Here is a 26,664-nt window from a genome sequence, read left to right as displayed (position 1 = left end):
CTCACAATTCTGTCAGTGAAAGATTGTATGATCTTAATCAAGTCTTTTTATCTCAGTCACAGGGTTTTTCATCAGGAAAAACAGAAATAAAGGTACTTGCCTTAAAATATTATTGTAAAGGTAAATGAGTTCATATAAAGAACACTTTGAAAACCTTAATGTGCCATTTAAACATAAACTACAATTATTAATTATAATTACAGTATACTATATATTATATATAATTATGGTTATTAATTATAATAATTATAGTATTATTGATAGTAGGGACTTGATTGTACATATAGATAACATAGAGCCAAATATAATACAGTGAAATATAAGAAGAATAAACATAATGTCTCCAGTCTCCAAAGCACCGAAAATGTCATTTCTCCAAGGACAATAAAGAAGAAAAGGGTGGGCATGAGTAGGCTACAGCCCATTACAAGTCAAGAATTATGCTGTGGAATTAGCATAAAACATGTCAGCAAAGAATTGTATAACTGGAAAAGGATGGGCAGGTTATGTGGTTAGATTATCAGAAAACGATAAGACCGCCCTTTTGTCCCATTGGTACATTTGTGATGTCAAAAAAAAAAAACTTTTTAAAGAGTATACACTTTGGGATGAACTTATAAGAGAAAATAGAAGAGAGTTGGGAGGATGGACAGGCTTGGAGAAGTTGTGATTTGTATCATCAGAGAGAATACTCAAATGGATAAGATCAGAGCTCCCCTGGAGTATGGGAGTAAATATAAAGCCTTCTCTCCTGGGTTCAAAAAACAAGTAGAGGATGTGGGAGGTGTGGTTAGATAACAGCTCCTATGAAAAAGATCTGGTAATTTAAGTAGACTACATGCTCAATATGAGTCAATGGCAAAACACCAGTCAAGAAAGTTCATGCCACATTAGTCTGTCTTAAAAGAAGCATAGAATATTAAATGAATGCAGTTGCAAATCTGCTGTATTCTAGCCATCAGACTACAGCTAGAATGCTGAGTTAGTTCTGGGTCACATATTTTAGGAAGGACATTCATAAAACTTCTATGGTATTGTGGCCAAGGCAACTAGGTGGCACAGTGGATAGAGCACTGGTCTTAGAGTCAGGAGGATGGGAGTTCAAATGCAGCCTCTTGGCTGGACACTTGATTCTTACTAGCTGTGTGACCTTGGGCTAGTCACTTGACCCTGATGACCTCAAATCTGGAGCTGCCTCTAGTAGTCGTGATTCATATCTGGCCACTGGACCCAGATGGCTCTAGATGAGTAAGTGAGACTGGTGACTTAGCCCCTCACTCAAATCCAATTCAAGTGCTTGTCATGTCATGTGTCCCTGATGTGGTCTTTGAAAATGAAGGACAAACATTATTATGGTAAAGTGGAAGGAACATTGAGTTAAGAATCAGAAAATGGGGTTGAATTCCCTGTCCTGCTACTTAATAAAATGTGAGATTATTTGCAAATGATTTAACCTTTCTGTACCTTGGTTTTTCATACTTAAAATGAAATTGAAGATGATGATCTTCACAGTCACTTGTAGTCCTAAATCTTATGTTCTAGCTAGGGCAAGCTAAGAGGAGGATGACCAAGATGGTAATCTTATGAGTATAATTCATGCTAAATGAAGACTAGTTGAAGAAAATAGAAATCCTTGGCCTGAAGGAAGGAGGGGTTTGGAAGCAGTGTGAATTATAATTAGCTCTCTTTGGTTACTTGAAGAGATGTCATATGGGAGAGAGTTTCAATTTGTTCAACTTAGCCCCAGAGAAATAAAGTATTAACACTCTGAACTGGCTAGAAATGTAATGGGCCATCCAGTATGGGGTGAAATTCCCCATCAATGGAAATCTTCATGTAGAATCTGGATGACTATTTAGTAGAGATGTAGCTAAATACTGGTTAGGCAAGATGATTTCGGAGGTTCTAGGTCTAATATTCTACACAGTGTGATGATCATCTCTTTGATCTTTTTAAACCGGATGACAGTTATCTCCTCCCCCATAGACTGCTTCCTTGAGTCACTATCCAACCACTAGGAACCCCAACCCCCTGCCAAAGCATGAGGCCCAGAGTAGAGACCACAATTTTTGCTCTCCAACACCTCCACTCCCCAAGAAGGAGCTCTTCTGGAGAGTCAAAAGTCTAAATCATCCCCCAAAGAAAAAGGGTTACAAAATCTCTACACGTTCCTCTTTACTTAGATGACTAGTACCTAAAGAGAACAGCATTTCCTTGGGAAATCTGTGATTGTTCTTACCCTGTGCCATAGAAATGAATCAGGTTTTGCCTGATTACTCAAGTGTGCTATTTGAGATTTTCTGTGGGGTGTCTAAGTGCAGAGGATGGAGAAGAAGAGAAAGACCCCTGCTGTATCTGCTACCTGCACAGGCTTGTTTGAAAAATAGAGACACGGACGTGAGAAGCATGAACAAACAGCCGAGGAAGCATAGTGAGCAAAATAATTCTGCGGCTTCTTCCCTCATTAAGAACAATATGAATATTCACCACCACCAGTGGACAGGGACTATTTAATGCAATCTCTGTCTGCAGCAGGAGCCCCTCCAACTGTTACTGGAACAGCTCCAGAGATAAAAAAATTCACCAGTAACCTATTCCACTGGTGGATTTCATCCCAGGAGAGTTTTCTCTCTCCCAGTTTGGATACTTCCACAGTTTTCTTTGCTTGTTTTCAAGGCCCTCCACAACATGGCGCCATCCAACATTTCCCGTCATATCTATTATAAATGACCTTCATAAAAATCTACTTTTCAGCCAAACTAGGATGAGCACAAATAGATGCTTTCACACCTCTGTTTCTTTCCTGACACTCTTCCTATACCTGGGCTGTCCCTCTGCCCCCATAACTGATATGTATGTAAATTATTATGAATAGACAGATAAGAAAATATTTATAAAATGGTACTGTATGCTAAACACTCTGCTAAGTGGTGGTAGTCCCTGCTTTCAAGGAGCTCACGTTCTCATAGGGGAGGCAACACCTGGGAAAATGCCAGAGAGAGTGGTCCTTAGTCCAAAATCAGTGATCCTTAGTATTCTGCAGGAGATCAACAGGCAAGGCCCAAGGGCTTTTAGAAAGCATCATCAGGTCAGATAGTAGTGCCAGAGATCTGGAGTACATAGCAGCAAGTCAAATGGTAAGATCCAAGGGTCTTCCACCTCAACAATTAAAGGATTGTAGGTAGCTCTTATCTAAGTAGTATGAACAACCATGACTACCCCACAATTGAAGGAGGCAGGCTGGAGGGCTTAGCCCATTCCTATGAGAAGAAAGGACTAACAAATTTAGAACAAATAATATTTGATGAGTTCAGATAAGGAAAGATTTAGTGTCTGCTTGAGGGGAGGGAGTGGAGAGGGTCAAGAGGAGCATAGAAAACCTTGAAGAAAATGGGCAGGTGATGCTTTTCTTAAAAAATAGAAAGAGTGATGCATTTGGAGACCCAGATCAAGGATTCAAACCCTACCTCAACTAGTTACAACATGTGGAGCCCTCCTCTCTCCAAATATACCTTCCCTTTCTATAAAATGAAAAGTTTGGAATCAATAGTTTCCCATGTCCTTACAGCACCAAATCTCTGACAGGAATAGGTCACCCTTATAAAATAATGCTCAAAGGTTTTCAAGGCACTTCCTATACAACAACCCAAGGAGTTTAGGAACACAGATTTGTTCCTAGGGTCATAGATCTCAAGATGGAAGATATTTCAGAGACTATTTGGTTCAACCTCCTCACAAAGAGTGTCTGAGGTGTGCTGTAAATGAATCCATATGTCTCTCAATTCCTTGTCTGTATGGAAGTGATTCTTTTTTTTAAATTTTGTTTAACATTTTTATTTAAGGTTTTGAATTCTAAATTCTACTTCTCCCTCCTTCCCTCCTCTCAACCTCCCAGAGAAGACAAGCAATAAGATGTAGGTTTCATATATGTATATATATATATATATATATATATATATATGGAGTTTGTAAAACATTTCCATGTTATAGTCATTTTGTACAAGAAGACTTGAATAAAAGAAAAAATGAAAGTGGAAAATAACATGTTTCAGTCTATATTCAGTCAATATCAGTTCTTTCTCTGAAGATGGATGCTATGCTTTATTATTAGTCCTTTGAAATTATCTTGGATCATTATATTGCTGTTACTATGTACATCATTCTTCTGGTTCAGTTTTTCACTCTGCATCAGTTCATATTAAGTCTTTCTAGGTTTTTCTAAAATCATTCTGTTTGTCATTTCTTATAGCATAATAATATTCCATCACGACCATATCCCAAAGCTTGTTTAACCATCTCCTAATAGATGGGCATCCCTTTGATTTCCAATTCCTAACTACCCCAAAAAGATCTGTACAAAAATATTTTTGTGCAAATGGGTCCTTTCTCCTTTTTGGATGTCTTTGGGATACAGACATTGGGATATAGTCATTGTGTTGTAGATATGGTATTGGCAGATCAAAGGATATGCACAGTTTTATAGCCTTTTGGACTTGGTTTCAAATTATTCTCATGAGGGTACTTCTAACAAGTAGGTGGAGAGGCTGCAGGGAAACTGGCAGAGAATGTGAGGAAGGAAAAGGGGTTTTCACAACCTGATAATGTGAATTTTTATATAACTGCACGTCCACTGGATGCCAGCTGGACACAAGATATTTCTAGAAAGGAGCTGACATTTAATTTAAACAATTCTTTTCTTAGAAACTTAGCTTGGTTGTCAAGAAATAGGCTGATGACATTTCCTTTCCATTTTCATGATGCCTGCCCCTTCTTTTCGGTGTATTTATTATTAAGTTGGGGAGGTTAGAAGAAATACATGGGGGCATGACTGCACACCATGATTCAGCCCATTTTCACATGCTCAAAATAAAATATTAAAGGAAGATGACTATTTTAAAACTATTGGAATCTGACAGCATTCCCATCTTCTTTTTTCCTGCTATTGTGGATATGAATGAATCAGAGGATCCTGGCTGAGAGGAGACCTTAAAGACTACCTGGTCTAACCTCATCATTTTACTGGGGAAGAAACTGAAGTTCAGAGAAGTGAAGTAATTTACCTAAGGTCACACAAGAACTAAGTGATAGGGCTGGGATTTGCTCCTTGGACTGTACTATAATGCTTCTCTGATATCAAGTGGAGAATACAATTGTGAGAGTATCAATGTGCATAGGTCATAACCAGAAGATCAGCTGATAGGTAGTTTAAAACTACTATTTCTTATATTAAATTGAAAGTTACCAAAGGCACTGTTTGGAGCAACTCAGTGACATTGTATTAGAGCACCAAGCCTGGAATCAGGAAGATCTGAGTTCAAATGTGACCCCAAACGTTTACTAATCGTATGACCCTGAGCAAGTCACTTAACCCTGCTTGCTTCAGTTTCCTCTTCTGGAAAATGAGCTGAAGAAAATGTCAAACCACTCCAGTATCTTTGCCATGAAAATTCTAAATGAGGTTATGAAGAGTTGGACACTGGGGTGGCTAGGTGGCACAGTGGATAAAGCACCGGCTCTGGAGTCAGGAGTACCTGGGTTCAAATCTGGTCTCAGACACTTAATAATTACCTAGCCGTGTGGCCTTGGGCAAGCCACTTAACTCCATTTGCCTTGCAAAAATCTAAAAAAAAAAAAGAGTTGGACACCACTGAAAAATGACTTAGCAACAACAAAAAAAAGAATTGTATCACATTAGGCAGTAGGCATCAGTGGTATGTCCTGTTGGTCACCTTGGCAGGGCACTACGGTACAGTGCAAAGTGTACTGCTTTTGGAGTTGGCAGATTTGGATTCAAACCCTTGTTTTACCGCTTTACCATCTATATGATCTTGGACTCTGGGACTCAATAAAATAAAAGGATTGGACTTTATGACCCCACGTTTCTTTCTAGTACTAAACCAATGATCCTAAGTTCGAGTGACAATTTGAGTATTTAAGTGGAAAGACTAAGTGCATATTTAAATATGCTTACTTTTAAAAAGCAGCTACTTTCTTGGTCCATGATACAGGTTTGCTATACTTCAGTGACTCTCTGGCTTAAGAATGTGTTAACATCTGAGATGGATGGAAGAATTAAGACCCAAAAATAGCTCATTCCAGAACCACAGTCTATATTGGATGCTATTAAATTTTATCCTTTTAAAGGCTTGTACTTGGGTTAAAAAAATCAGTTGCTTCAGAATAGAATGAGGGCAGGGGGCAGATGAGAAGTGGCTAGACAGTAATTCATAAGATAAAGACCTAAAAGTTTTGTAGTCTCTAAGCTCAGTATGAGTTTGTCATAACTGCCAAACAAGCTAATGGTTTCCTTTTTTTTTTCTTGGTCTAGACTTGAATTATATTGGTATATAAGTGGATAAGAAAAAATTCTGGTTAAAAAATTCCTCCTATCAATATAGGTCATTCTTATCTGCAACCCACAGTCTTACAGAGCTCCCTGGGTCATCCCATAGGTAGTGCCATAGTATACAGAGTGCCAGAATCAAAGTCAGGAAGATCTTCCTGAATTCAAATCTGGCCTCAGACACTTACTAGGCAAGTAACTTAAACCTGTGTGCCTCAGTTTCCTCATCTGTAATGTGAACAGGAGAAGGAAATGACATATTACCCCAGTATCTTTACCCAGAAAACCTCAAATGGGGTCATAAAGAGTTGGACATGACTGAACAACTGGGTCACTGAGAGCCCACTTTGGACCTGTCCAAAGTTGCGTGCGCACACACACACACACACACACACACACACACACACACACACACAGTACATGATAGAGGCAAGAGTTGAACCTAGGTCTTCCTGACTCCAAAACTACTTTCTATTCTTTACATCAAGGGTTCTGAGCATTGCTGATTACATCTGGATGCTCAATTCTGGGTATTATATTTTATAGAGGATGTACCAAAAATGGAATTCATAGGGAGGTGGGGGAGCATGCAACCTTTCTAATTAATCTCCATGGGCCTCAGTTTCCTTATTTATTAAATGAGAGAGTTAAACAAGTTGGTCTCAAAGGTTTCTTACAGCTCTGTTGTAGTGATCTTATGTAGAAATTGTATGAAGGAACATGTGATGGTTTGCCTCAGGGACTATCTACAGATATTCAAAGCGTTGTCACATAGAAAATAACTTCTTCCACTTGGCCAGGCATCTATCCACTATGGCAGGCTGCCTCTCTCCCTTTGCACATAAAAGACAATAAATTCTTGTCAAAATGAAATCACTTTAACCACTGTCTGCCTCAGTTTCCCCAATTGTAAAATAGGGGTAAATAATAGCATCTTCCTTCCTAGTTTGTTATAAGGATGCAATTCTTTGGGTTAATCACCCACCATTTACACCAGATGTGACTCTTAATGACTTACAGTTCTTTTCAGAAATCAGCATAGATAAAAAGAGGCATCTACGTAACATAATAGGAAGAACTGTGTTCAAATCCTGATTCAGACATTTATTAGTTGTGGGCCTCAGGCAAGTCAATATATTTTTCTTAGTTTCAGTTTCTTTATCTACACAATGGAGATAATAGTTGTACCTACTTCCCAGAATTGTTGGGAGGATCAAAAGAGAAAATATCTGAAAAGTGTTTTGCAAATCTAAATGTGAGCTCTTCTTCTAAAACATTAGTTATTCTAAAAATCTAAAAATGTTCTTTAAGAAACATTCTAAAAATGTTATGTCATTCTTAAACAGACCAGGATGTTACAGGTTTTGGAGTTCTCAAATCAGTTTCCAGGTCAGATAGTCCTTGGATGATTTAAAGGAACCATAGATTTAGAGTGAGATGGTCCTTTTGGTCATCTGGTCTCATTTTTTTAAATGAGCTTTTTTAAACTCTCATTCACTTTTTTAAATGAGTAAACTGAGGTTAAGTGACTTATTGAGGATCATACAAATAGTAAGCAGCAGAGCTTGAAACCCAGATCCTTTGTAAGCATATTTAGATTGTTTTCCATTGCACCTTGCTGGTATAGCATTCATTTGATTTTTTAAGGACTAGTCATTTATTTAAAAAAAAAAACTAACAAATTATTGCGTAGTCTCATCTTCTAATTATATCAATCATTAATGATATGGCTGTAAACATTTCTGGGCATAACTGGGCACTTTTTAAATCAAAACAGAATATTTTTTAACTTTTTTTTAAAGTTTTTTCAAGGCAATGGGTTAAAGTGGCTTGCCTAAGGCCACACAGCTAGGTAATTATTAAGTGTCTGAGGTCTGATTTGAAATCAGGTGCTTCTGACTCCAGGGCCAGTGCTCTATCCACTGCGCCACCTAGCCGCTCCTAGAATATATTATAAAACCCAGAGAGGACATGGTTAGGAACCCACTAAGAGAGCCAGCAGCTATGGCAAATGAAGGGCTCTGGCTCAAACACTTTCTTCGGGCAGACCTAGGTTCAATTCTTGCCTCTAACCGTATCCACATAGAGAAGACGGTTTCATGGTTAATCAGAGACCCTTTATCCACAATGAAGCAGAGGTTAGCTCAGTGGCCCAACATCTCCAAAGTTGTCCTTGGAACTATCTTGATTTTCCAAAGTGAATGATCTAGGATAACCATAGGTGTTAATAATTGGGCAAGATGTTGACTTCTTTTATAATCCTAATGTTTATAGGATTATAAATCAAAACTTAATGGAGTCCTTGGAGGTCATTTAGTCCAACCCCCTCATTTAAAAAAAAATACGAAACCAAGAGAAACGCTGCATTTTTCTTCACAAAGCATTAATAAGATCAACAACTTAGAGCATTATAGACATAGAATCAGCAATCTAGAAGGACCTCAATGACCATCTACTTTAGTGCCCTCATATTTTTTTTAGGGTTTTTTTGCAAGACAATGGGGTTAAGTGGCTTGCCCAAGGCCACACAGCTAGGTAATTATTATGTCTGAAGCCGGATTTGAACTCAGGTACTCCTGACTCCAGGGTCGGTGCTCTATGCACTGTGCCACCTAGCTGCCCCTAGTGCCCTCATATTACTGATGAAGAAACTGAGTTCTTAGAAGTTTAAGCCATTCATCAAAGGTCACAGAGGGAGTAAGAGACAAAGCTATTGGATTCTAGGTCACAGACTTACAGAATCACAGATTTTCAAAGTTGGAAGAGACTTCAGCCACCTAGTCTAACCCAAATTCAAAAGGAATCTCCCCTTATGATGTGCTTGACAAGTCATCATCCTGCCTCTGCTCAGAGGAAGAAGGAGGAACTTCCCATCTCGCAAGGTAGGCTATTGTATTTTGGTACAGCTCTAATTCTTAGGATGTTTTTGTTTTGTTTTGAGGACACTGTCTAAATTAGTTTCTTTGTTCATGATTATGCCCTCTAGGTCAAACAAAACAAAGCAGGGATACCTCATCAAAATAAAAACCCCTCAAATAACTTGAAGTCAGATATCATATCTCCCTCTCCCAACTAGTTTGCATTTTGCCAGGCTAAACATGACCAATCCTTCAACTGATCCTCACCGGTCCTTCAATCCTAATTGCCCTCCTCCAGGTACCCTCTAATTTCTCTATCCATCTTAAACCAGGATGTCCAGTACTGAGCACCATCCCCCAGGTAAGATCTAATGAGAGCAGAGTATAATAAGACTATCACCTGAAAACACACTCTCTCTCTCTCTCTCTCTCTCTCTCTCTCTCTCTCTCTCTCTCTCTCTCTCCAGCGCAAGATCAAATTAGCAATTTTTATATTGGAGAAGACAGGAGGGAATGCTGCATTGGGATAGCGACTTGTATTCAATGTGCAGTCTACAAAACTCTCAGATTTTTTTTTTTCAGAATAATTGCTGTCTTTCTCCATTTCTTCTCCATCTTATACTTGTGAAATTGATTTCTTTTTTTTTTTTTGGTACCCAAGTTTGTTTTTCTGTGGAAGAACAACTTATTTGATTCAGACCAGTGCTCTAACCCATCATTGCTTTTGGATCCTGAGACTGTCATCCAGTGTGTTAGCTGCCCCTCCCAGCTCTGCAGTATCTCTAGATTTGATGAATATAATATCCATGCCTTTGGTCAAATCATTAATAAAAGTATTAAACTTCAAAAGGTCAAGCATAAATCCTTAGCATGTTTCCCTGGAGACCTCCTATCATGTTGACCTTGAACCATTAACAACTCCTTTTTAGGTCCAGTCAGTTGGCCAATTCTGAGTACATTGATAGTCAATAGTAATTAATAAACTGTTGATTAAGCACCTATTATGTGCCAGACCCCTGCCTTCAAGATTAATCTAATGGGGAAAGAAAATACATTTAAAAAAATAAAAGCTGAAAAGTAGGAAATAGGACTATTGTCCAGTTATAGGGTCCAATCAGAAAAGCAGTGCACTCTGATGACTTGTAAGTGAGATTCAATCTTGCAATATAATCAGACTTTTCCAATGATGCTTTTCCTGGAGTGGGAAAGCATAATAGAGAATTCTACAGAAGTCTAAAAATAGTGTTGCTGGCAAAAACTGGCTTGAACCTCATTTTTAGAGAGCCTTGAGTCCATGTTGCTGGCCTACAATATTATCCTCTAATTCATTTCTCTCCATCTTCTCCACAAAGACCATGAGATAGATACCTTATTGAAAGCATTACTATAGTCTTGGCAATCTACATCTACAGGTTTAGTAGTTCTGTTTTTAAAAAAAAGTAAGATCAGTCATGCATGTCCCACTCTTAATGATACCACTTCCCTTTCTGGATGTTGGACAAACATCTTGTCATGGTCCCCTTGGGAATTTCTCCAGGAATTTAGGTCAGGCTAACTGGTCTAAGTTTACAGACTTTCTTTGTTTCCCTTGTTTTGAAAATCAGAAAATTTTCTCCAATCATGCGATGCCCTACTTATCCTCTATGATCTTTCATATCTAACTGACAGTATCTCAGTAATCATATCTGCAATCTAGTCCTTCACTGTCATTTATTGGGGTCAGGGGGCTTGAATTCATCAATGGCATCTAGGTCTTTTTCTTAATATTACATTAGGGGTAGCTAGATGGCACAGTGGAATCAAGAGGACCTGAGTTCAGATTCAGCCTTAGACACCTCAATAATTACCTAGCTGTGTGACCTTGGGCAAGTCATTTAACCCCATTGTCATGCAAAAAACAATGAATTATTTTGGGGCAGCTAGGTGGCATAGTGAATAGAGCACCAGTCCTGGAGTCAGTAGGACCTTAGTTCAAATCCTGCCTTAGATATTTAATAATTGTCTAGCTGTGTGACCTTGGGCAAGTCACTTAACCCATTGCCTTAAATAAATTTTTAAAAATACTACATTACTTAGCTTTGGTATCAAATTAGTCATTTTATATTCTATAATTTGAATGTAGAAGTCATTCTCCTTTGCAGAGAAAATAGAAACAGCCTAAATGTTGAATAGTCCTGCTTTCTCTTCATTGTCTGCATGCATCATACATCTGTCCCAGGCAACAACAGCCTTATCCCTTCTTTGATCGATCTTTTCCTACCTAAGTAACTATTAAAAATTCTTTTTGTTTTCCATAATTTACCTTAGCTGAGCATTTACATTCCTGACACATTTTTTATAGGTCCATGCCATGCTTTTATAATTCATCTTCTGTCATCTGGCCTTGTTTCCATATTCTATACATTTCATTTAAAAAAATCTAAGTTGTTTGATGAGTTCCTTGTGCAAACATTTGTTTCTTCAGATAATTCTCATTTACCCTCTTCTCTGAAATTATTACCCTCTGTGTCTTGTAATTCATTCTTGTGCATCCCCCATCATCCTAGGCTGCCTTCCTCTGAAGCATTTTTACTCCATGGTATCCTTTTTACTTTTCCCTGAACCCTCTGAAATCCACTTTCTCAAAATCTAGGATATGTGTTGGCCTATGGCCTAGAAAGGAATATTCACTTTTCCCCAAAGTTCCAATAATTCCCATTTTGGAAATCAGTTCCTTTCTATTAGTGAGAACTAGATCCAGAATAGAACTTTCCAATGTTGGTGGTTCTACTTTTTGAAGGATGAAATTATCAGTTAAACATTAAAGAAGTCAGATGTTCTACTTTTTTCAGAGAGAGGAGAGTTCAGAAATTGATTGAATAATTCAATCCTTGTACTCCTGTCACCATTTTCACCATTACTATAGCATGTTTCTGTACTAAACTTTTGATCTTTCTCCCAAACTCCTCATCTATTGTCTTTTTCTGCCCAAGTAGTCTGTAGCATACTCCAGTTTTTAAAAAAATCCCTTCTTTTTCTTCTTTCTTTGAACTTCATCCAAATTCTCTCCATCATGCTTCCTCCCATGTTCTAGATTTTCTCATGTGAGTATAGCATATGAATATATAGCCCAACCCAAACCTGTCTTTGCTATAGTCTCATGGTTTTCATTCCATCAAATCTCATAAAGTCAAATTTGCCTAGTTCCACTTGTTGGTTGCCTGGATTTTTGGTACATGTGTGAACACTTGAGGTCATGAGTTTTACTCTTTTTACTCCTGACCCCTTTCTTTGATTTTGCCTCCTGTGAATTTCTGGAGATCCCAATTGCTCTTATTCTTCCTTCTTTGTGACTATTCTATATAGTATTCAATTTATGGATTATAGATAAGCTGTCATCTCCCTCCCCATCTCATTTAGTGGAGAACCTTTTTGATTAGATTGGATAAAGTCTTCTAACTCCAGGCCCACCATTTTTCCCCTTGTAACTGTCTGCCTCCAATTTTTACTTTTTTAAAGTAAAAATCTCCCCACTGGTATTCTTTTCAAAGGGGATTGTGATATAATGCAGATGACTCAATTATTCATACCAATGGGATTATTAGCACCTATAAAAGGGGTCAAGGCTGTATCCAAAGGAGCAAATAATCCCCTAATCAATTGTTTGGGGCTTTATAATTACCTACTATCTTTTCTTTTTTTTAACTTTTGGTTTTGTTTTTGCAAGGCAATGGGGTTAAGTGACTTGCCCAAAGTCACATAGCTAGGTATTTATTAAGTGTAATGAAGTCACATTTGAACTCAGGTCCTACTGACCCCAGGGCCAGTGCTCTATCTACTGTGCCACCTAGCTTCCCCTACCTGCTATTTTTTCCATTATATTTTTGTTCATTATTATATTTAGTTCACAATTTATTATACTGTGTTTGCATCAACTAAAACCACCTCAGCAATCAATGACCCTGGCTTCAAAACCCACTTCTGACACATCCCATGTTTAACTTTGAGCAAGTCGGCTGCTTCCTTTCCCTCATTTATAAAATGAGGGAGTTAAACCAGATGGATTCCAAGGTCCTTTCTAGTTCTAAAACTCTGATCCATCCCAAGCCCTGCCTGCTTCTGAGAACAATTCCATGAGCCTAACTTCTGCAAGATAGGTCAAACACAAGCCTGCACCTGCCCATCTTCTCACCCCTTTCCTGAGTGTAAGATGGCGCCATGGAAAAGAACAACCAAAAAAATGAGGTAATGTTCCTGTGACTAGAGAAAAGCAAAGTCATAGAAAACTGAAGTATGTTACTTGAATTCTATGTGGAAAATAATGAGGACTTGCTAAAAGCCCCCAAGAATGGAAGGAGAGTTGGCAGACAGATAGTGATGACCCATGATCCTTGACAAATGAAAATATCTTCAAGTGTTTCCAACAAGTACATCTAATCTTCCCAGAGCTTCAAAAGCCATTTTTCAGATAGAAATGCATGACCTGGTTGCACTCAGGTCTCTATATAGATGGCTGTGGGCCATTTATAGGGTTCCCAGTATTTCAAGGTGCCCTACCAAGCATTTATTAAGCCCCTACAATGTTTCAAACACTGTATATTAAACCTGGACATCTTCAACATGAACCAGTTGACTATGTGTGGTAGAATGAAAAGTAGAATTTGGAGTCAGGAGTCCAGGGTTGGAATTCAGGTTTTCTTATCTGGGTCTCAGCCACCTTCTCATCTATAAAATAAAAAAATCTTATTACCTCATATCTAACCACATGTTCCCCTAGCAAATAATAAAGAGCTCACCCATCCAGTGTTGAGTGTCCCCATTATTTCATATCACTCCTTCATGGAGGGGGCAGTGGAGAGGCAACAGCAGTGTGCAATGGAAAGAACACTAGTCCTGGAGTCAAGATTCAACTGTATCTCAGTTTCCCCACTTGTAAAATGGAGATGATACTTATATTACCTTCAGGGATGTGCTGAATCCAAAAGTTGATTGTAAAATGTTTAGCATGAGCATTTACATAATATTATATTACAATGTCATAATGTTCTCAAAAATGGCTATCAATCAGGCCTTGATTAATTGTATTATTAGTTGTTTATACTTAAGAAAGCGATGAAGAAAATCTAAATAATACAGATTCAACTTACATATGTTAGGGACATAGAAATGTGAGTTACTATTTAAGGAAATAATCTTTAGCACAAGAAATTATATAATGTCACATCCTCCCCTGACTTGAGTTGCTATTTAACTGTTTCCCAAAAGTCATATCCTTCTTCCTCAGCTAGATTATAATCTTTTTGAGCAGAAGGAAAGTTTTCACGGGGAGTAGCTGGATTATTAACATTCCTCTTCTAACATCTCTCACAGCCTAGAAGAGAGATGGCTGAAAAAAATTCTGAATTTCCTGTTCTAAAGATTATTCCTTTAAATAGCAACTCGCATTTCTATGATTTGCAAAGCACTTTCTCCAGAACAAACCTTTGGGAATAGGTAACCAAAGATGTGTTGGTAAACAGTTAAAAAACACGATGTGGAAAATGCCCCTCACCAAGATATGCAGTGATTTGTTTGTAAAACAGCAAAGGGACCAGTATCACTGAATCTAAGAGGGAATAATATATAAGTCTGGACAAGTAGGAGGAGATTAGGCTATGAAGAGTTCTGAGTGCCAAACACATTATTTTATATTTGTACCTGGAGATAATAGAGAGCCAATATTGGGGGAGGGGGAGAAGGGAGACTTGGTCTAACCTGAATCTAAGTGCATACTTCGTTTTTGTTTTTGCTTTTTTACAGGGCAATGGAGTTAAGTGACTTGCCCAAGGTCACATAGCTAGGAAATTATTAAGTGTCTGAGGCCAGATTTGGACTCAGGGTTCTCCTGACTCTAGGGCCAGGCCACCTAGCTGCTCCTAAGTGCATTACTTTGGAAGGTAGATTAAGATGGGGAGAGACTTGAGTCAGGCAGACCCACCAGAAGCTATTGAAATAGTCCTGGTGGGAGGTGATGAGTACTTACACTAGAGGGGAGGTGCATTTGAGAGATGCTGCAAAGGTGAAAACAGAAGGCCATGGCAACAGTTTGGATGGGGGGATGAGAAGATAGGAGGCATCTAGGATGGCTCCTAGATTGTGAGCATGAGCAACTGAGAAGATGGTGTTGCCTTCTACAATAACAAGGAAGTTATATCTATCTAGCCACATATTTTCCTGGCAGATGATAAAGGATCCACCCAACCAAAAAGGGAAGGTTGGGGGGAGGCGGTGAGTAGCCCTCTACAATAATAAGAAAGGGAGGAAGCACTGAAGGGGGAAAGATAATGAGTTTTGTTTTCCACATAATTGAGCCCCCCCCCCCCTGCTTGGAGATAGACTAAGTATAAGGGTTAGTGAGAATCCTGGTTTGATGGGAGCAATGAATTCATGATAAGAAGAAAAGATGGAAATTAGTTTCCTGAAGAAATGAAGTTAATCTGGGTTTCAAGAGAGTGAATTCTCTCTGGGTGGATCCCCATCCCTCCCTAGAGAAGCAGGATTGTATAGACCCATTACCCCAAGACATCATAGATTTTGAATTGTCAGAACCTTGGAAGAATCTAGACCACCTTCCTCCCCATTTTACAGATGAGTAAACCCAAGGGTGGAGAGGTTAGAGTCCTTTCTTGTTTCCATTGTGCATTTTCTATTGCATTAAGAGTAACACATATCTATTGACTTTTCTAGTCATGCATTTGATTCAATTCAATCAGCACTTCTGAGTATTCACTGTGTGTAGGACACTGTTACATCTCGTGGGAAGAGCAGAAATACAAATTTGAGATAAAATACAAATAAATATAGCTTAGAATAATTGACAATTATGTGTAAGGAAGAGGCAAAACAAATCCTAGGCAAAAGTGTATGTAGGAAGGTCATTATCAAATTGGTATAAGGTACGGGGAAAGTTTCCTGGAAATAGTTTTTCAACCCACACTCTGAACCAAAGGAAACACTAGTTACATTAATCAGTTGCCTGCTACATATCCAGCCATTCACTTTCATCGGGAGGTGTCATTGTATATTCTGGGAAAAAAGGTTGGCAGCAAAGCAACTGAATAACTGTTCCTGGAAAAACTGAACCAAAGATAAATTTATTTTTCCCCCTCACCAGAAGAATGGGACAGCTTCCTCATGCCAATAATTTAGACCCTTATTCCAAGAGATGTGGGCTTTCTCAAAGGATCTTTGATGTCACTCAAAAAATCCTGAACAAAAAGGAGGAAGGAAGTAGAGGGATATCTCTTGTCTTAAGAATATTTCAGATGCTGCAGTTTATCTTTGGCATCTTACCCTTTCAAGTACCCATCATGGCTACTATGGTACCTCTCCCTCCAACCTAGACCTATCTTGTCTTATTCACATCTGGTTAGGGAATCCCTTTTAAAGCAATTAATAATTTAAGGAATCATTTATTAATTTAAATAATAATTTATTATAAATAATAATTAATAACACCTCAGAAATGTTTTCAGTCTCAAAGATGGAAACAAAGAAAAGGGAAGAAATGGGAAATGAGACACAAAATAAAAAATCTCTAATGGTGGAACTCCAAGGGAGTAGAAAATAAAATATTTTGATCAGGGATCCCTTCAAATTAGACTTTCACACATCCTCTGCCTAAGCATAAGCCTAGCCCAGTAGTCAGTAGCTAGCTATCCAACCTCTACCTATGGTTTCCACTGAACTCACTTCTGTGTATCCAGTAGGTCCTTAGTAAGTATTAATTTCATAAAACTGCCTTAGTGAGTTGATGGTCCCTGAAGACCAGTCCTCCCAGAATTCACAAAAAAAAACTGCTTTTCTCAAGAATCTGTTCTTGAAACTGGTTTTGGACTTGCTCCTACTTTGTCCAAATTAAATCTAAACCAGTAGTGACCATAACAACAAGAATTGTGTGTCTTTTATTGTTTCACCTTGTTCTCTAGTTCTGAAAAGAAATTTCTTGTTCCTTTTTCCCAACCAGAAACTCTGCTAATAGATTTCCTCCCACCACAGTATCTCATTTTAAAATTCCATTAGCCTCTCTTTTGGGGTTAATATCTACAATACATTCTATTTATTGAAGGGATCCATCTTTCTGGAATCTTCCTAAGGGTCCACCTTGGGAATTTTCCATCCTTAGAATGTGGAAAACAAAACTTTAGGTCTCCATTAACCAAATGTCTGGATGTCCTGCCAGAACAGAGGGGGGGAGCAATAACCAAACTCATAAGATTGTAGATTCAGAACTGAAAAAGGACTTTGGATGTCCAACCCTCGTTTTGAAAAGGAGAAAACTGAGGCACAAAAAAAGTAATTGGCTTACCCACAGTCATACAGTTAACCATTATTTGAGACAGAATTGGAACTCAGCTCTTCATAAATCCAGGTCCATTGACCTTATGTCTACATGTAGACATTAGAGGTCTATATGTAGACCTCAGGCCAACATGCTGAAGTTATTAAAAATTCTCAAATGTTCCAATAGAATGCAAGTTCCTTGGAGACAGTAACTCTCATTTGTTTTCTATCTTGGTATCTCTATTGCCCAGCAAAAGAGTGCTTTGTATATAATAAGCTCTTAATAATTGCTGAAAATTGTTCATAATGGAGATTCAGGGTTCTCAATGCAATATTGTTTTTTTCTGTTGATAATTGGTGATATTTATCAAGTGCATAAAATAGGGAAAATATTTTTTTAATAAAAAGTTCTTTAGATTTGGATTCAGTCTTGTTGAATGTTTAGGAAATGAGCAAAACTTTCAGGTGATGAACAAGGGAATCCATTGACCTTTTGGCACCAAGAAGAAATCCAATCAATACAATCCAACCAACATTTATTTAATAAGACTTTGCAGAGTGTCAAGTACACTGGGGGCTCTGGAGGTGCACAGACAAAATTGAGCCCCTTCCCTGAAGAATTTTATTTTCTACAAGGGGATGCAACATATATTATGAAGTAATTTCAAGAGGAAAAAAAATCCACCTTGAAGAAGTAGCATATAATCATAGCCTTAAAGGAAGCAGCTAAGGATTCAGAGAGGCAAAGAAGCCAAGGCAGGTGGGAATGGAGAGAACAGCTAGTAGGTCAAATTGGCCAGAAAGTGGATTTTGTGAAGGGAAGTGAAATAAACATGGCAGAAAAACGAAATTGGAGGTAGATTGCAAAGGGCTTTTAATCATGACTGAGAAGTTTATTTTTTTGTCCTTAAAGAAACCAGGAGGGGCGGCTAGGTGGCACAGTGGATAAAGCACTGGCTCTGGAGTCAGGAGTACCAGTATCGGTTCAAATCCGATCTCAGACACTTAATAATTACCTAGCTGTGTGGCCTTGGGCAAACCACTGAACCCCATTTGCCTTGCAAAAAAACTAAAAAAAAAAAAAAAGCAGGAATGGTTTTTAAGCAAGGGAAGGTTCATAGAACTCTCTCCTGCCCTGACCCCTGCATTCCAGTTGTGTCTTGTCATTCTTACCATAAAGTATAAAACAATCTGAATGGACAAAAGGTAAGAATGGATCAGTTTTTTAGATTTTTTTTTATTTTCAAGCATTTATCTCTCTCTCCCAATGAAAAAGGAAAAGGAAAACTTTGTAATGCTTAAAAAATAAACAGTCAAGCAAAGTAATTTGGGTGACATTATAGTTTCATATCTTTCACACATACACACACACACACACACACACACACACACACCTCATACCATGATACAAACACATTCCCTGAAGTCTGAAAAGCCAGTTTAGATTGAGGGCAACATGGAAAATCAAGTGCCAAAGTTCAATTTTACCCAGTAATCTATGGATGCTGAGCACCTTCTCAACAAAGCTAAAGGAATGTGGTGTGGGTGACCTGGGAGGCAGTGTTTTCCAGGGAATAGGGAATTGGACTTCATTTCAGGAAAACCCATTTTCAAACACCACCAATTAACTCCAAGTCCAATGCTCTTTTAACAAACTGAGACAGATACACAAAACTAATCTCTTAAATTCTTATGTCTTAAATGCAAATTCTCTAGGAAGAAAAGGATATGGAAGTTGTTTGTAGAATTAAAGGTATTTTACTAGCCTTCCTGTCTTCCAAGACCATGAAAAATTAATTATGTTCCATTCCAAAAAATTTTACCTCCCATCTCCAAGAGAAATGCCTCAGTATTACTAAGGATGTTATTTCTTTGTACCTTGGACAGCTGCCAAGAGAGTTCAAGGAACCAATTATTGTTCCTAGGCAGAAAAAGAGAAGGAGAAAGAGAAGTTGCAATTGTCCATCATTCTTAACAAGTATTTTTTAAATGCCTATAATCTTATAAGCATAATGCCAGGCTCTGAAATACAAATAATAACTACTCTCAGGGAGCTTACGTTCTAACAGAAAAACCAAAAGGACATGTGTAAGTTAAGTAGAAATGAAAAAGTACGTCACTCAAACAATATTCCTTCAGTCAGAAAAGAATATATATTTCACAGAGTCACCTATTTTGAATTGGAAGGGATCTCAACATTTGATTTGTTGAATCCACATGGCAAAGGAATCGACTCTGTAACAGATCTGAGTGATCATCCAACTTTTGTTTAAAGACCTCCAAGAAGTATCTCACCATTTCCCTAGGCAGTGCTCCATTTCACTTTAAGACTGCTCTAATTGTTAGGAAGTTTCCCCAACGTCAAAGTCTCTATTTGCTGTTCTGCATCCTCCATTCATTATTTCTATCCTTTCGTACACTTAACTATATTCTCTAGAAAGTCAACCAAACACTTTCTCAAAATGGTGAATTCCCCCTAGATTTCTTAAAGGGTGGTTCCCAAATGATCATCAGCATCTCACTAACCTGCGCTGTGACCAAGAAGATTCCAGTCTTTCTCTGAAAATATTCAGGATTTAAAGCAGAAAAAAGATCCTATCTTAAATCATGGTCATCTCATTTATTTAATCAGCAAACATTTCCTGTTTGCAAAGTACTTTGTTAGGCATTGAAGTGTTAGGCATGGAAGAATAGGCAGAGTTCAGTTTGAGACACTGCCCCTCTTCTCATGAAGCTTCTACAGTCTAGTAGGGGATAAGATGAAAATACAGATAACTCTAATGCACAGTATTAGAGGTGCATTCATCAGAGGTACAAAAAAAATTGCCATTCAGACTCCTTTTCTTTGATTCTGGGATTAGTCCACTTTGTATAATAACCCCCAGAAATTAGTCTATGATGATAAAGCAGGAGGGGATCTTGGGATCCTTATATTTGAACAGAGAAGGCAGTTCACTACTCCAGAAAACTATCTCACTTAGTATGAGATATTTCCCAAATCTTCTCTGATTTACCAGGCTATTGAGCCAGGACAAACAGTAGGCATGGTCAGTGCTCTCTATCCATCTAGTAAATGATCCTGTGCAAAAAAGCCAGGAAAAGCCTCACCTGTGTAGAAGAAAAAATATTTGATTTAGGGGCAGAAGAGCTGAGTTCAAGATCTGGCCCTGAAATGCACTAGGTGTGTGACCATAGGAGGTTCATTTTGCATTTCTGGACCTCCATTTCTTCACTTGTAAAATGAAGATAATAAAATAAATACATTTCCTCCCTCGTGTTGTGGTTGTGAGGAGACTTTAGAATGCTCTAGAGATGAATATCATTATTTTTTATGTCTGAATATCTAGGGCTTAAGAGGCATAAATAAATCTTATATACAACACCAGCCAAGATTGTTGCCAAGAAAGGAAGTTTGAGTGCAGACTTGTACAATTTTGAGTTTACACTAAACAGTAATATATTGCTACTCTGCAAATCTTTGGTGTTATATTTTGACCAGTGAAAAACTTCACTGACTGTCCTTGTAAAATGGAGTAGAGAAAGAAGGGTTGAACTATATGGTCTCTAAGGACCCTTCCAGCTAATCTAGTAATTCTGTGTCATAGCCAACAGTTAGCAGGAAAACAAGGTTCTGTAGCAATAAGTAAAAGATAACTTTTAAGGAAGTGGGAAGTGCAAACTTTACAATTTTGCTGAGGGCCCAGCCTGGCTGAATGTGCCTCTGGATAATTGAGAGAAGAGACCACCTGCAAGACATGGGGGGAATACATGCCATCTCCTACTGTTTTCTTTCCAGGTTTACTTCCAGAGAAAATGTTGCTGGCTGAGAGAAGGAAGTTGAGTTCATGAGTAATAAACCATTTTATGTAAATACAATACATTCCCACCCTGGAGAGGTTCCTTTACAAAGGCCCCTGGCTCCTGGCCATAGTCCTGTTTCTGAAGTGGAGGCTGAGAGAATGTTTACATCAGAAGCCTGTGCAGAAAGCTATGAAAAAACTCTCCAGTGTAGAAGAAAAATTACCTCATTTAGGGTGAGAAGAGCTGAGTTCAAGGACTAGCTCTGAAATTCACTAGTTCTGTGACCATGGGAAGTTCACATAGCAGCTCTGGACCTCCATTTCTTCTCTTGTAAAATGAAGATAATAACATAAATACATTTCATCCCTCATGTTATGGTTGTGAGGAGACTAGAATGCTCTGGGGATGTATATTTTTTTTGTCTGAATATTTAGGGTTCAGATATTGGCAGAACCTAAGTGTCATGAATTAACCCTACACATAATACCAGCTAAGATTGTTACCAAGAAAGTAAGTTTACAAGCAGGGTTGGGGCAGTTTGAGTTAACTCCTCCACTAATCAGATTAATCTGGGACCTAGCTGTGGCCCTTTGGGCAAGATAAAATATAAAAGTGGTTTTTAGGACTTTGGAGGGGAGCTCCTGAGATCCCAGAGAATCTCCTCACCAGTGACTTTTATCTTTCTGAACTTTTTAAAATCTTTAGGAATTACTTCTCCATGAAATTATTGAATATTTTTAAGACAACCCTTATGCTCTGAGTGATTCATTATACCAGCTGCAGCAGAGAGATCTGGCAAGATCTATGATTTCATTGGGGTGGAGAAGTAGAGAGGAAAATCAATGCAAATCAGTACCTGTCATACAAGATAGAATCTGGAAGAGAGCCACAAAGTTAAGGCATTTTTTTCCAGTCTCATGTCCAATATGTGTCAGAGGTGGTGCTTGGTCTTTCCAACTCTGAGGCCAACTCTCTAACTATGCCACCATACTAGCTCATGCCCATTAGTGGTGATGATCATGTCTGCCTTACATTCCAACTCTTGCTTCTTGAAACTTAAAAAAATTATTGTTTATAAATATTCAACAGATCATAAAATAGGGAGATATATATACTCACCAAAGATGTTTATTTTGAGGTTGTCATGGAAAATGTCCTGTTCAGAGTCCAAATAGAAGAAGAATTTCATGTAAATTGGGAGGTTTGCTACACCACATCACACACAAGCATGGTGCTGAAGTTGTTGCTCAGTCCTGTCTGACTCTTTGTGACGCCATGAACACCAGGTCCTTCCATCCTTCACAATCTCTTAAAGTCTGTTCAAATTCTCACATTCATTACTTCCATGACACTATTTATCTATCTCATGCTCTCCTGTCTCTTTTTCATTTTATCTTCAATCTTTCTCACTAGTCTTTTTTTTCTTTGTTTTTGCAAGGCAATGCAGTTAAATGACTTGCCCAAGGTCACACAGGTAAATATTAAGTGTCTGAGTCTGGATTTGAACTCAGATCCTCCTGACTCCAGAACCTGTGCTCTATTCACTGCTCCACCTAGTTGCCCCCAATAGTCTTTTCCAGTGAGTCCTATCTTCTTGTTATGTGGTCAAAGTATTTTGTAGAGCCTCCTAAATGAGATCCTGAGTGACCCCCAAAGAGGTCAATCAATTCATAATTATTTATTAAACATCTATTTCATATTCTGATAGTGGAGCAACAAGCAGAAAGACCAATCTGTCCATGGAAAGAGCTATGGTCAAACTAAATGTCCATAAGCAGATAAAATATAGCCAAAGCAGATAGAGAATGCAAACTACCCAGACTATTATATGAAGTTGGATGGACAGTCCTTAAAGGTAAACAACCTAGACAGGCACCAGGTGCAGATGAAGAGTGACCTGGGCCCAGAATTGACTAAAAGAATGGACTGTTTGATATTTGGGAAATGATGCAATGCTTTATTGACCTCAAGTATTTTTCTAAACAAAGAATTTTCTTCTGAAAGTTTTCTCCCAACAATACAATATAGCTCTGACCCATAATATAATCCAGTTTGTGAAGAATTCAAATTACAGATGACTCAAAGGGGCAGCTAGAAAGAGCAGTGGATAGAGCTTCCCAGCTTCCCAGGCTGTCAGATAAGTCAAGGCATGATTTTCATTCAAATTAACAACCATTTATTAAGCACCTACTATGTGACTGGTCCTGGAGTCATGAATAATTGAGTTCAAATCCAGCTTCAAACACTTACTGGCCATATACCCTGGGCAAGTCATTGAACTTTGATTGCCTCCCAGAAATGCAATGAAAAAAACTTGTGGTCAGCCTGTTAGGCTGCAAGGTTTTGCCAGTGAAAAACAGCCTCAAAAGTAATATCAAAGATATTATCAGAGAAATGGCATCAAGTAATTACAGTAAGAGCTAGATATGAATAGAGTTTGTATTCATTACTTCATTGACTGACATCATTAGCCAAGTCAAAAGAATGCTGTGATTTTTGAGCGATCTGGAAGAAAGCCCCTGCAAGTTATGTGAAGCCCTTTGAGAAGGATTAATGAGAGGGGATAAGTAGGAAGGACCCAGGAGGACTTGAAGGCAGAAGGTTGGCTGCCAGGAGTATCCTGGGAAGGATTGCCCATGTTGTGGGATCAGAGTTCAGTTGAAATATCTGACCTGCTGTCTCTTGAACTCTGTAGTAAGCCCTGACATCTTTGTGAAAGAAGGCAGGATTGTTGGCAGATTTCATCATCGCACAGTAGTGTGCCAGGCAGCTGGGTGGCACAGTGGAGAGAGCACCGGCCCTGGAGTCAGAAGGACCTGAATTCAAACCTGGTCTGAGACACTTAATAATTATCTAGCTGTGTGACCTTGGGCAAGTCACTTAACCCCACTGCCTTAAATAAAGAATAATAAATACATAAACAAACAAACAAACATATTAATGCTGCCTCTCTCTAATTCTGTCCTCATAGCCTTATAGGTAGAGTATGATGAGATTCCCTCACACCTCCACCTCCCTTACTTCAATAATCGCTTTGGATGGTTTAACAGCATAAGACTGAATTCTGTGCCAGAGCAGAGTGTTCTTGTGAAAGCATCACCAAGAAATGCATCGCACTCATCAATCCCCTCCAGTTGCTACTGCTCCTCTGACTGGATGGCTGGATGAAGGAGCAAAGACTCCTTCTATGGCCTCCCTTTAGAGAGGACTTGAAATCTCAATCATCTCTTCATTTGCCACAGCTTCTCTATATGATTTCAACTCCATCATCAACATGTTCCCTCTTGCACCTTCCCCTTTTTGACTTCCTTTTTGGGTGTTGTCTCCCTTCACTAGATTGCAAGCTTCTTAAGGACAAGAACTGTCTTTTTCTCTTTTTTTTGGAAGGTTTTATTTATTTTGAATTTTACAATTTTCCTCCTAATCTTACTTCTTTCCCCCCTCCACAGAAGGCAGTCTGTTAGTCTTTACATTATTTCCATACTATACATTGATCTAAATTGAATGTGGTGAGAGACAAATCATATCCTTAAGAAGAAAAAATATATGAGACAGCAAGATTACATAATAAGATAAACGAGTTTATCTTTAAAATTTTTTTTTTAAATTAAAGATAATAGTCTTTGGTCTTTGTTCGAACTGCACAGCTCTTTCTCTGGATACAGATGGTATTCTCCATTGCAGACAGCCCAAAATTGTCCCTGATTGTTGCACTGATGGAATGAGCGAGTCCATCAAGATCTGTCATCACTCCCATGTTGCTATTAGGGTGTTCAATGTTCTTCTGGTTCTGCTTATTTCTCTCATTATCAGAGGAACTGTCTTTTTCTCATTAGTATACTTAGCTTCCAGCTCAATGTCTGATACATAGTAGCTGTTTAATAAATATTTCTCGTATTATATTATATTCACCCACCCCACCTTTTCCCTGAAAATCTGTCCTCCTTGGATCTATGTTTAACCTTTTTTTTTTTTTAGTTTTTGCAAGGCAATGGGGTTAAGTGGCTTGCCCAAGGCCACACAGCTAGGTAATTATTAAGTGTCTGAGGCCGGATTTGAACTCAGGTACTCCTGACTCCAAGGCCAGTGCTCTATCCACTGCACCACCTAGCCACCCCCTCTGTTTAATCTTTGACCCTGGACTTTGAAAAAGGTTCCCAGCTTCCCAGGCTGTCAGATAAGGCAAGGCATCATTTTCATTCAAATTAAAAACCATTTATTAAGCACCTACTATGTGACAAGCATATCACTAAGTACTAAAGATACAAAGACAAAAGTCCTAAGACAGTCCCTGCTTCCCAAGGAGCTTACAGTCCATTGGTTATTGATTCAAGGAATAAAAATGGTCTTTTTTCAGGTGAGATAAGAAAGAAAACTGAATTTGGAGTTAGCATTCAAAATCCAGGTTCTGATACTCATTTCTCTTTCCTACCTGGGTGATCTTGGGAAAGTCTATTTTATCTCTAGACCTCAGTTATTTCATCTGTGAAACAGAAGTTGGAGAGGATGAATAAATTAGATTAAATGTTCTCTAAGGTGACTTCAGGCTCTAAAACCATGATCTGGCAAGTGTGGGAGCAAAAGCCTGTCTATACTAACAGGAACAGTTTCATATTCTCTCCACCCTCTGGGATTTCTTGGAAGTTCTCTTGGCAGGCCTATGTTAGCATGATGACATTTGTGTTCAAATGTATCTAATCCCAGGGACCTGTTACTGGAGCTAAGGACATGGAATAACCCTAAAGTAGGCCATCACAACTAGTTTGGACCTTCTGAAACATGTCTCTGTGCTGTTCAGCAAGGCACCAACATAATTGCTTCAGCAAATCAAAAGTAGATAGTCCTCTGTAGGTCTGATTTCAAATGGACTATAAGCTATTTATTTATAAAATTATAAAATTAAATAGAAGAAGAGTTGACTGGATTGTTTTGGGGAAGTTGCAATGTTATTTCATGACCCTAAACTTCTCCCTCAAACAAAAGTTCCTTTTTTTAAATACCAGTTTTCTAACAGTATATATAACCCACCCCCAATACATTGGTTATACTCCAATACATGGGAGAGGAAGTAGAATAACATAGGCTTGGCAGGCATAGATGGGTTAACATCTTTATGGATCATTGGATAGAATGCCCACATCAAAGAGATGGTGGTTTCTCAGCATATTTGAGAGAAAGTATTTCAGAGAAAGTCCCTGATCTCAAAGGTCTGGAAAAATTACATTCAAGAGGTCCAAGTTGAAGTGAGAAAATAGAAGGGGAGTATATTCTTCTTTTGAGGATTATTATACCTTTGACAGCTACCTGTTACCTGGCCGAGCAAGAACAGAAGATAGCTGAGACTCACTCCAGACTTTTCCA

At 38.4% G+C, this 26,664-nt stretch overlaps 1 protein-coding gene across 6 annotated transcripts in view; it reads left to right on the top strand.

Annotated features, from left to right (window-relative positions):
- The window catches only part of HRH1 (histamine receptor H1), a 105,775-nt gene that overhangs the window by 34,421 nt on the left and 44,690 nt on the right, over window positions 1-26,664 (top strand). For 3 of the 6 annotated variants that reach the window (XM_074198565.1, XM_074198563.1, XM_074198560.1), the window contains exon 1: window positions 1-26,664. This exon is cut by the window's left edge and continues 2,555 nt beyond it. The exons of 2 other annotated variants lie outside the window; for them this stretch is intronic. The gene's annotated coding sequence lies outside the window, so the exon portion shown is untranslated. One more of the 6 variants, XM_074198561.1, reaches the window with a different exon arrangement.

The sequence above is a fragment of the Macrotis lagotis genome, chromosome 8 (assembly GCF_037893015.1).
Source record: "Macrotis lagotis isolate mMagLag1 chromosome 8, bilby.v1.9.chrom.fasta, whole genome shotgun sequence".
NCBI classification, from domain to species: Eukaryota; Metazoa; Chordata; class Mammalia; order Peramelemorphia; family Peramelidae; genus Macrotis; species Macrotis lagotis.
The sequence above is the reverse complement of the archived record's forward strand: the minus strand, read 5'-3'. Positions and strand labels throughout refer to the sequence as shown.